The following is a 12706-nucleotide window of genomic DNA, read 5'->3' on the forward strand; positions in this document are numbered from 1 at the left end:
TCGAGTTGCTTTAGCTCATGTCTTGGAGTAAAGCTTCTCTAAGATGGAATAACATACCTTGGTTGGTGGTGTTGTGCATGTAGTTGAATTTGTGTGGGGTGCTCAAGGTTGACGTAGCTCATCAAGAGTTGGGAGCACCACTTGGAATTTGAGTCCATCTTCCTACATGGGTTAGTTCTTGCAAGGAAGAGCACTTGTGTATCCAAAAATGACAATCATGAAGCTCAACATAGAATTTGTCAAAGGATATGTTTGAGTGGTTCCGTGCTTCCTTGTCCTCAACCACCGTAGTGTAGAGACTTGGTGATGTAGAGATTGCTCAAGGTACGAGTAGATTACAATCTCATGGAATGTGATTCCACCAAGTACCTACATGGGTTAGATAACATGCAAGATGCAAATATATCCAAGACATAAGATTTTCATCATGAGAGAAATATCAAGGAGTAGTCATCAGTTCATGTCTTCCATGTATCAAATGGAGTTTCTACTCCAAGTTCGAAGCATCAATGATGTTCAATTATCCTCTTAACCTTCGACTTGTGTGTAGCCTTAGGCGACGAGACGTGCTTTGTTGCGAACTACTTGTCCATCTTCATCTTGCTTGTTGCGAAACACCCATTTGGTACCGATGATGTTGTGGTTGTTGTCGGGCTTCTCAAGCAATGTCCAAACTTGGTTCCTCTCAAAGTTGTGTAGCTCTTCATGCATAGCATTTATCCAATCCGGGTCTTCCAATGCTTCTTCAACCTTCATAGGTTCAATGCTAGAGATGAAAGAATAGTTTTCACAAAAGTTAGATAAACGAGTTTTAGAGCGAGTGATTTTCCCGGTTTGAATGTCATTGTAGATTTGCTCGACGGGATGATCTTTAGCAATTCTTGCTCGAACTCGTGAAAGCTTTTGCTTGGGTCTTCGTTGAATATCTTCTTCATCTTGTTCTTCTTCTTGGCCTTCTTCATTGTTGGTGTTGTCGTTCTCTTGTCGTGGTGGAGAAGGAGGTTGTTGACGTTCATCTTGATGCACTTCCTCGTTTTCTTCATCTTGGTGTGTCCCACTTGTGGATGCTTCCGTATCAACTCTTGGTTCACCTTGTCGTGAAGTAGAAGCTTCCACTTGGACGGACGAGGTACTCTCCTTCACCTCCGTTGGACAGACCTTGCCAATAGACAAGTCTTGGATTGCTTCCGAAGGATCTTTGTCTCCTACATCAATTGGCAATTGCTCTACTTGCGAGCCGTTAGATTCCTCAAACTTCACATCTACCGTCTCTTCAACCTTTCGGGTGAAATTGTTGTAGACACGGTACGTGTGAGAGTTTGAGCCATAACCTAGTAGGAAACCTTCATGAGGCTTAGGAGCAAATTTAGAACGACGATGCTTATCAAGAATGTAGCACTTTGAGCCGAATAATCGAAAGTATCCAACTTGGGGTTTGTTACCGAGGAGCTCGTATGCCGTCTTGCCGAGTAGCTTGTGAAGATACAAGCAATTTGTTGCATGACAAGCTGTCTCAACCGCTTCTGCCCAAAAGTGATTCAGTGTCTTGTACTCATCAAGCATCGTTCTCGCCATTTCGATGAGCGTCCGGTTCTTCCTCTCAACAACTCCGTTTTGTTGAGGTGTGTACGTAGCCGAGAACTCGTGTGAAATCCCTTCTTCGTCAAGAAAGGTGTCCACATTTGTGTTCTTGAACTCCGTACCGTTGTCGCTGCGAACCTTCTTGATCTTCACTTCAAATTGATTTTGGGCCTTCCTAGCGAAGTTTTTGAAGATATTTTGTACCTGTGATTTATCATCGAGAAAGAACACCCACGTAAATCTTGAAAAATCATCAACTATAATTAGACCAAAAGAATTTCCACCGAGACTCTTGTAAGAGTTGGGACCAAAAAGATCTATGTGAAGTAGCTCGAGTGGCCTCCTTGTGGTCATGATGTTCTTCATGGGATGCCTTCCTCCAACCTGTTTACCTGCCTGACAAGCGCTGCAAAGTCTATCCTTATCAAATATGACATCGTTAACTCCAAGAATATGATTTCCTTTAATAAGCTTGTCAAGGTTTCGCATACCAACATGACCTAATCGTCTATGCCATAACCAACCTTTTGAGGATTTAGCAATGAAGCAAGTTTTAGGTTGAGCCTTTTTAGTGAAATCAACAGTGTATAGATCACCTCTACGCACACCAGTGAAGACCATTTTATGATTGTCTCGATGAAACACTTGGCAATCTATTTCAGTAAATAGGACATTGAAACCGAAATCAGCAAGTCTAGATACTGAAAGTAAGTTGTATCCAAGAGATTCAACGAGCATGACATTTTGTATGGAGCTATCATGTGATATGGCCACCTTACCAAGGCCAACCACCTTACCCTTTGAGTTGTCACCGAAAGTGACATACTTTCGAGGACTATCATTATCAGCAAGCTCACGAAACATGTCTTTATCTCTGGTCATGTGATCGGTACATCCACTATCAAGAACCCATTCCTTTCCTCCTGACATATATCCCCGAAGATTTGCCATAAGACCAAAACGTCTCATTGCATCATCAAGATCGAAGTCACTATCATCATCCTCATCATAGTATCCATGTTCAACATCGTCATGTGGTGGATCAAATCCTAGAGAGGGTGATTAGTTAGAGTGAGTTTGACACTGATCTTGCTTATGAATTTTTATAGCTTCGGAAATAATATCACTAATAATTCCAACATCTCCTTTGGCACGCATAAGGTTTGTAGGCTCAAATAGACGATCACCAAACATAGGATCACTAGTATTCATCTTACTCAAAGCAATAGACTTATGAATAATTTCATCAAGATTTTTCAAGGAATAATTTGGAAAGCGTTCCTCAAGAAATTTCCATATAGTGTAGGCACACTTAAGAGTAGGCAAACATCCAATCAAGTTTCTAGGCAATCCTCTAATGATAAGTTCGGCAGTTCTAAGATTCCTAATCATGTCAATTGACTCATCATGGGTAGGATGCATAGGATCAACATAAGGTGCACAAGGGCTAGCAATGTACTTGTTCAAATGATATTGATTGAAAATTACAAGCATCTCATTTTTCCACTCATGAAAATACTCTCCATCAAGAATAGGCACTCTATGTCTAAGACTCTCCAAAGTAGACTCATCCATCTTCCTCCAATGGTGATTAAACCAAGGCAATGGAGACCAATGCTCTGATACCACTTGTAGGACCTGAGAAGAGGTGTCTAGAGGGGGTGATTAAACACTAAGTACCAAAGTTGCAGTTTTTAAGTTTCCTTAAGTTTAAGTGGAGTTTAGGCACAAGTTTAACATTCACGATACATATCAAGCAAGCATGCAAGAGTATATGGGCAGCGGAAAGTAAAGCATGCAACTTGCAAGAATGTAAAGGGAAGGGTTTTGGAGGATTCAAACGCAATTGGAGACACAGATGTTTTTGGCGTGGTTCCGATAGGTGGTGCTATCATACATCCACGTTGATGGAGACTTCAACCCACGAAGGGTAACGGTTGCGCGAGTCCACAGAGGGCTCCACCCACGAAGTGTCCACGAAGAAGCAACCTTGTCTATCCCACCATGGCCGTCGCCCACGAAGGACTTGCCTCACTAGCGGTAGATCTTCACAAAGTAGGCGATCTCCTTGCCCTTACAAACTCCTTGGTTCAACTCCACAATCTTGTCGGAGGCTCCCAAGTGACACCTAGCCAATCTAGGAGACACCACTCTCCAAGAAGTAACAAATGGTGCGTTGATGATGAACTCCTTGCTCTTTTGCTTCAAATGATAGTCTCCCCAACACTCAACTCTCTCTCATAGGATTTGGATCTGGTGGAAAGAAGATTTGAGTGGAAAGCAACTTGGGAAAGGCTAGAGATCAAGATTCATATGGTAGGAATGGAATATCTTGGCCTCAACACATGAGTAGGTAGTTCTCTCTCAGAAATGGTAAGTTGGAAGTGTAGGTTTAGTCTGATGGCTCTCTCCACGAATGAAGAGGAGGTGGAGGGGTATATATAGCCTCCACACAAAATCTAACCGTTACACACAATTTACCAAACTCAGTGGGACCGATTCAACAGACTCGGTCGGACCGATTTAATAAACCTAGCGACCGTTAGGATTTTAGGTGGGACTGACATGCAACTCGGTGTGACCGATTCGGTTAGGGTTAGGGCATAACGTAATCTCGGTAAGACCGATTACACAAACTCGGTGAGACCGTTTTTGGTAATAAGCTTTCTAGAGAGTTGGTCAGGCAAACTCGATTGGACCGATTACACAAACTCGGTGGGACCGATTTTGGTAATGAGTCAACCAGGAAGTTTGCATTGTAATCTCGGTAGTACCGATTGCTCAAACTCGGTGAGACCGATTTTGGTAGTGGACATACACAGAGAGATTACAATCCCATCTCGGTGAGACCGAGATCCCTATCAGTGAGACCGATTTGCCTAGGGTTTGTGGCAGTGGCTATGACATTCAAACTCGGTGGCGCCGGATAGAAAGAATCAGTGCGGCCGAGTTTGACTTTAGGTTTAGGGCACTTGTGTGGAAGGGGAAAGTAGTTGAGGGTTTTGGAGCATATCACTAAGCACTGTGGAGCAAGAAACTCATAAGCAACACCTCATCCCTCCTTGATAGTATTGGCTTTTCCTATAGACTCAATGTGATCTTGGATCACTAAAATGTAAAAATGAAGAGTCTTGATCTTGAAGCTTGATCCAATCCTTTGTCCTTAGCATCTTAAAGGAGTTCCCACATCCTTTAGTCCATGCCACTCCATTATTGAACTTATCTGAAACATACTAGATAAAAGTGTTAGTCCAACAAGAGATATGTTGACATTAATTACCAAAACCACCTAGGGAGCACTTGTGCTTTCAGGATCCCTGTTGTAGCCTCTGATATGAAGGGTGGCGTAGAATTGAAGCAGCAACTCTTCATTCCAGTGCTCCTTATTAGTGACGAAATGCAGTAAGCCAGCCTCTCTGAAGCAATCGAGAGCTTCTTCTAAGCAGGGCAGGCCAGCTATGGCTTCAGTATCAAGGCGCATATGCGGAAATATGCAGCCTTGGTTGTACAGAATGCATGAATAATAGATGCGCTGCTCATAACTCCAGAACCGATCAGATGAAATCTTGGGCTTGGTGTAGGGGTTCTTTTTGCTATCGAAGAAGGTGTTGTGTGCAATGAAGTCGTTGACATTGAAGGATCCTGGTGAAATGTCAGTACCTGGAAATCTGGGCAGTCTTGGCTTTGGCTTCTGAACCTGAGGCCTGTGCTCGACATGGTAGTCAAATTGAGGACTAGCAGCAGGTGGAGGAATCAGAATAGGCCATCTGACAGTGACAAGCTATCCATAGTTGTATGCTCGCTCGATAGTATGTGGCCTTGGAGGCGGAACGGGAGCAGTGGCATTGACTTCAGGCTACAGATTTGTTTCAGGTGCGGCATTGACTTCATCTGCTTCATGGGCTTCATTGGCTTCATGGGCCACTGGTGCATTGGCCACTGTAGGCTCCACATTGGCGTCATTGGCTTCAAGAATGTCATTTGTGGCAGCCTCGGGATTTTCACCCTCCACTTGAGTAGCTGGAGGTTCTGGCATAGATTGGTTCTCTTCATGAACTTCTTCTTGAGTTGTAGGGGGAGTAGCGACACGCTCTTCGTCTTGTGTTGCTTCGGCTGATGTAGCCGGAGGGTCTTCAGCAGCATTGGCTTCAGACACAGGGACCGTCACAGAAGGATTGTCTTCAGAGAACACTTGACATGCCACTGAACTTGACAAGTTGGAGCCCTCCTCTGTGATGGTGGTCATGGAGGCAGATGGCCTCAGGCCTTTGCAAAGCCGTTGGAATACGGGCGACGCCTTTGGTGATGGTGATGTCTCCATGTAGTTGTCATCATTTGACATGGGGCTGATGACGGGCACAGATGACGGATGGGGTGTACTTGGTGAGTCTTGATGTGGGGTAGCTTGCTGGGGGCGATCAGCCCACGATGCATCTTGTGAGATTGGCGTCAAAGGATGACCAATACTGATAAGCTCACTGTTCGTTCGAACAGGTGATGATACCATTGGGCGCTCGATCTGAGGAAGAACTACATCATCTTGAACAATGTATTCAGTCGCGATGGGGTCGACGACTAGAACTTCTTGAGCTTCAGGAGCCTCTGTGGAAGCAGGTTCATGAACAATCAGTCGACGCTCTTGGTTTGCAGACGGAGGGGGAACAAAAGCAAGGGGTTCAACAACAAGGGGCTCTGTAGGAGCAGCCTGATCTCTCTTCTTGATCTTTCTCTTCTTAGGGGGTGGTGCTTCATCAGTGGTGCGCTTGGTTTTCCGCTTCCTGGCTTCAGCTTCAACTGCCTTGGTTTTCTTATATTTAGAAGCCACTGAAGGAGCCTTGGGCTTCGAGCCGCGCATGCTGGCAGGGAAGACAATGTGTGGTTCTTCATACCGTGGTGCTTTAGTGTTGGCTTCATATGACTTCTTTTTCTTGATGGCCATTGAGGGGTCAATGCCAGGGCGGCCAAGTGCCTTGCGCTTTTCAGCTTCATTGTAGGCTTGAACGCATTTGTCTGCAAGTGCTTTTATGCGCTCTCTTGAGCCTTTGGCTTCCTCGCGTTTCTTCTGAAACGACTCCTTGAGGTCATTAAGCATCACCTTGAACTTTTGCACATTAGACACATTCAGCCTGGCTACATGCTTCTTGAACTGTTCCTTCTCGAAGTCTATCTTTCGCTTCAGTTCAACTATGTGCTTAGCCAGAGCAAGCTCAGGAGCAATGGCGCCTTGGAAAGCAACGCTGACGCTGATGGGAAGCTGAAGGTCATCAAAGCTGAGATCTTGATTATCAAACCACTCATCAATGAAGTTCTTTAGAATGTTTACATCAAAGAGGGGCAGATCGTTGAAGATCTCCGCCTCTTGCTTGCTCTTGATCGGTTGCTCCAGAGCATCTTCACCAAATTCTTCATCTGAAGACAAGTCAATGGGTTCAGATCATTCCTCAGAATGGCTGCATGCGTCAGTGCATGACTCAGTTGCTGAGCTGGTGTCTTCTGTGGCTTCTCACACCTCATGGAGATGCGAGAGAGATCTTAAGAGTTATTGCTGGGAGCAGAAGGGGCAGTTGCCAATGGCTTCGGTCTCGAAGCTTTTGGGGCAGCAGATGACTTTGAAGCTTTAGTCTTCTTTTGCTTCTGAGGCTTTGGAGCAGGAGCTGGAGCTTCGTCGGTGTCAGCAGCATCATCATCACAATGATCCACTTTGGCACCTCGAACAGTAATGTGATTGATGAGGCTAGCAAGGTTGTAGAAGGGGCCAATCCTGTTTTCATTGGCTTCACGGGTGCCATTGTCCCGAGGTGAGGAGGGACCAAGGTTGAAGTCAAGCCCCAGATCCTTCTTGTTCTTTGCAGCTGAGTCTTTGGCAAACTGGTAGTTGCGCTTGAACAGACTGTCTTCATGACACCAGAGTAGTGAAGAAGGATCAGCATTCTCAGGATGCGGTCCGCGCACCATGCAAGGATAGAAACCTTGCTCAATAGCTTATGCCTGAGCCCTGGGTGGAAGATTTTTGTACAAAATATCACCCAGGGTGCCTTGATGGCATTCTTCTCTGCATATTCTTTAGTGATGAAGCGATATCTGAACCATTCTTTTGCCCAATATCTGCGAATCCATTGGATTCGATTCTTGCGTTCAGTATAGGTTTCTTCTGGGTCAGTTTTGTACATCTCGTGCAAATCTGGAGGTAAGTCCTTGGAAGTGTCACCACGACGCTGTCTGCCTCCCTTTCTTGCTGACTTTTCAGTTGCCATGAAGTGTAAACTGAAAGGCTTTAGTACTTGCAATGGCTTCAAACGGCTGGACTGACAGGAACTCGCTTCAGGTGAGTTGATGTGACTCTGCAAGAATTCTGCAAACGAATGCAGACTATGATAACCAAGGGATTCTCCCACGGACATGTACCTGTGACAGCATTAAAGGTGCGAGGGAAGGGGAAGAGGTCATATGCATTCTCAGAAGATTTTGAAGATAAATCAGTTTGAGGACATTGACCTCATAACGCGAAGACATTCACTTATATGATGAGAGTTGGTTCCAGAGTTGTACAAATCCAAGAATAAGTACAAGTGAGGAATCTAACTAGTGAGGAAGCATAAGTGAATATACTAGGCAGAATATGAGATGCAGAAGGAGATAGATTCATATTCGAAGATCTAGAAACCACTTTTGGTAGGAAGGGACGAATCTATCAGATCAAAAAGACGGTAAAAAGTAAACTTTTATTACCACACGAAGAACTGCTAGACGGAGCGAAGATGGATGCCGAGCAGTTCGATTTCCCATGGCCTAACTTGGCGACGGAAGACACCTATGGCGACAGCGGAGAAGACGAGGTCCACGGCCTGCGTGAGGACGGCGTCGAGGAGGTCGCGGCAGCTAAGCGCTTCGTCGTCGGCGTCGTCGAGAGCTAGCGTAGACGCTAGGGTTTGCGAGAGATGGAGAAGGAGGAAGAAGGATTTTTGACCGAGACGAGACATGCATTTATAAGGATTGAGACAGCACAGCGCAATTACGCAGGTGCCCCTGGCGGTTCACATCTGATGGACACGTGGCGAACATGCAACTCACTAAGAGTTGTTCCGCGTTCCCACGCACACCTGGATTGTCGGGGTGGTCGTTCCGAATTCTCTGGGTTTCAGGGAAAAAGATATGTCATTAAAGCTAGATATAAATGTTTGTCTCTGTATCTTCTGCTGACAAGGACGTAGAGAAGACATTCGACAGTTTCAACAGAATGCATATGATTTGGATAGATAGAGCTTGAGGTAGAAAGCATAGAGAGGTTAGGGTCCGATCACATTCACTTAGTTCAAAAGATTCAAACAAGAAGACATAGCCATAAGTGAATGTTGTAGAGGACATAATACAGTATATATATAACCGAGTAAAGCCAAATCAGTAATCACGAAATCAAATTAATGTTGAAGTTAAATCAATTGCGAAGACTTTGCAAATACGACGCCATGAGGAAACACTTCATAAGAGTTTGGTGGTGGCGTTACCCACCGTATAGGAAGTATTAGACCCAGACACAGTGCACAATTATCGTGGCGCTCTGAAGTCAATTTCCACATTAATGTATTCACACTTAGAGTGTGTGTCTTCATTGATTGAAGATATACATTACTTCGTGTGTTGCACATCTAAGTCATCAAACTGCATAAGTGTTAGGATGTGTGCCTAATCACAGGACATTCGAGGATTCCAAGATATTTAGCTCACACCGCAACTTGCAAAACCTTTTCTCATCCAAGGGCTTAGTGAAGATATCAGCCAACTGCTCTTCTGTCTTGACGTGAATGATATCAATATCTTCTTTCATAACATGATCTCTGAGGAAGTGATGACGAATTTCGATGTGCTTTATCTTCGAGTGCTGAACTGGGTTATTGGCAATCTTGATAGTGCTTTCATTATCGCAGTAGAGTGGCACATGCTTCAGATGGATGCCATAGTCCTTAAGAGTTTGCTTCATCCACAAAAGCTGAGCGCAGCAAGATCCAGCGGCAATGTATTCAGATTCAGTAGTTGAGAGTGATACACAGTTCTGCTTCTTTGAAGACCAACAGACAAGAGATCGACCCAGAAAGTGACATGTGCCTGATGTAGACTTGCGATCCACCTTGTCACCAGCATAATCAGCATCTGAAAATCCAACCAGATCAAACTCTGTGCCCTTTGGATTCCATAATCCTAGTGTTGGGGTGTAAGCCAAATATCGAAGAATTCAATTCACAGCTAAGTGATGTGACTCCTTTGGTGCCGCTTGGAATCGAGCACACATGCAAACACTAAGCATGATATCTGGCCTAGATGCACATAAGTAAAGTAAAAAACCAATCATGGAGCGGTATACCTGTTGATCGAAGTCTTTACCATTGACGTCGGGGCTTAGATGACTTTTGGTTGGCATTGGCATCGTGTATCCTTTGCAGACTTGCATTCCAAACTTCTTCAGGCAATCTTTGAGATATTTTTCTTGAGATATGAAGATGTCATTGCATTGTTGACGGATTTGAAGACCGAGAAAGAACTTCAGCTCTCCCATCATGGACATTTGATATTGTTCTTGCATCATGTGAGCAAATTCATCACTGTATTTCTTGTTGGTGCAACCGAAGATAATGTCATCCACATAGATTTGGCACACAAATAGTTCACCATCATATGTCTTCGTGAAGAGAGTGGGATCTAGAGAACCAGGTTTGAAGCCTTTGCTCTTCAGGAAGTCTTTGAGTGTGTCATACCAAGCACGAGGGGCTTGTTTGAGGCCATATAGTGCCTTGTTGAGCTTGTATACCATATCAGGATGTTTTGGGTCTTCAAAGCCAGGAGGTTGTGCAACATACACTTCTTCTTCAATCTTTCCATTGAGAAAGGCACTCTTCACATCCATTTGATACAAAAGGATGTTATGATGATTTGCGTAAGCTAGCAGTATGTGAATGGCTTCGAGCCTAGCCACTGGAGCAAATGTTTCATCGAAGTCAATTCCTTCAACTTGTGTGTATCCTTGAGCAACGAGCCGTGCTTTGTTTCTGACTACTTGACCATGCTCGTATTGTTTCTTTCGATATATGCATTTTGTGCCTATTATGTTGTGCTTGCGAGGATCAGGACGCTTGACTAATTCCCACACATTGTTTAGCTCAAACTGTTGAAGCTCTCTTGCATAGCTTGAATCCATTCAGGTTCCATGAAGGCTTCAGCAACTTTGTTGGGTTCAGAGATTGAGACAAATGAAAAGTGCCCACAGAAATTTGCTAGCCGTGTTGTGATACGTATCCAACGTATCTATAATTTTTGATTGCTCCATGCTACTTTATCTACTGTTTTGGACTATATTGGGCTTTATTTTCCACTTTTATATTATTTTTTGGGACTAACCTATTAACCGGAGGCCCAGCCCAGAATTGCTGTTTTTTTTGCCTATTTCAGTGTTTCGAAGAAACGGGATATCAAACGAAGTCCAAACGAAATGAAACCTTCGGGAACATGATTTTCTCACCGGAAGTGATCTAGGAGACTTGGACCCTGCTCCAAGGAACAAAAGAGGCGGTCACGAGGGTGGGGGGCGCTCCCCTAGGGCATGCCCCCCCTGCCTCGTGGGCCCCCTGTTGCTCCACCGACGTACTCCTTCCTCCTATATATACCTACGTATCCCCAAACGATCAGAAGAGGAGCCAAAAACCTAATTCCACCGCCGCAACCTTCTGTATCCACGAGATCCCATCTTGGGGCCTGTTCCGGAGCTCCGCCGGAGGGGGCATCCACCATGAAGGGCTTCTACATCATCACCATAGCCCGTCCGATGAAGTGTGAGTAGTTTACTTCAGACCTTTGGGTCCATAGCTAGTAGCTAGATGGCTTCTTCTCTCTTTTTGGATCTCAATACAATGTTCTCCCCCTCTCTCGTGGAGATCTATTCGATGTAATCTTCTTTTTGCGGTGTGTTTCTTGAGATCGATGAATTGTGGGTTTATGATCCAGTATTATCTATGGAAAATATTTGATTCTTCTCTGAATTCTTTTATGTATGATTGAGTTATCTTTGCAAGTCTCTTCGAATTATCCTTTTTAGTTTGGCCAACTAGATTGGTAGTTCTTGCAATGGGAGAAGTGCTTGGCTTTGAGTTCAATCTTGCGGTGTCCTTACTCGGTGACAGAAGGGGCAGCAGGGCACGTATTGTATTGTTGCCATCGAGGATAACAAGATGAGGTTTTTATCATATTGCATGAATTTATCCCTCTACATCATGTCATCTTGCTTAAGGCGTTACTCTGTTTTTAACTTAATACTCTAGATGCATGCTGGATAGCGGTCGATGAGTGGAGTAATAGTAGTAGATACAGAATCGTTTCAATCTACTTGTTGTGGACGTGATGCCTATATACATGATCATTGCCTAGATATACTCATAACTATGCTCAATTCTGTCAATTGCTCAACAGTAATTTGTTCACCCACCGTAGAATACTTATGCTCTTGAGAGAAGCCACTTTCACCTATGGCCCCCGGGTCTATTCTCATCATATCAATCTCTATCACTTTATTTACTTGCTTTGTTTTTACTTTGCCTTTTACTTTTCACTTTGCATCTATATAACAAAAATACCAAAAATATTATTTATCATCTCTATCAGATCTCACTCTCGTAAGTGACCGTGAAGGGATTGACAACCCCTAATCGCGTTGGTTGCGAGGAGCTATCATTTTGTGTAGGTACGAGGGACTTGTGCGTGGTCTCCTACTGGATTGATACCTTGGTTCTCAAAAACTGAGGGAAATACTTACGCTACTTTGCTGCATCATCCTCTCCTCTTCGGGGAAATCCAACACAGTGCTCAAGAGGTAGCATGTTGCTCTTGAACGAGTGAGTGGACCAGGTGCATTGATGCTATCGATTATCTTCTCAATTTGTACTTCATTTGCAACACGAGGATGAACTCGACGAAGATTTTGCTCCTGCTGATCATTGTCATCATTTGGAGGATTGTCTTCAGGCTGAGCAATGTCTTTAGGTTGATCAGGTGCAGAAATAATAAGTTCCTCTTCAGGCTGGGCCTTTGATGGCATGATCTCTCCTGTTCCCGTCAGCTTGATTGATTCACTGGCAGGTAC

This window comes from Triticum aestivum, chromosome 2B (assembly GCF_018294505.1).
Source record: "Triticum aestivum cultivar Chinese Spring chromosome 2B, IWGSC CS RefSeq v2.1, whole genome shotgun sequence".
Taxonomy (NCBI): Eukaryota; Viridiplantae; Streptophyta; class Magnoliopsida; order Poales; family Poaceae; genus Triticum; species Triticum aestivum.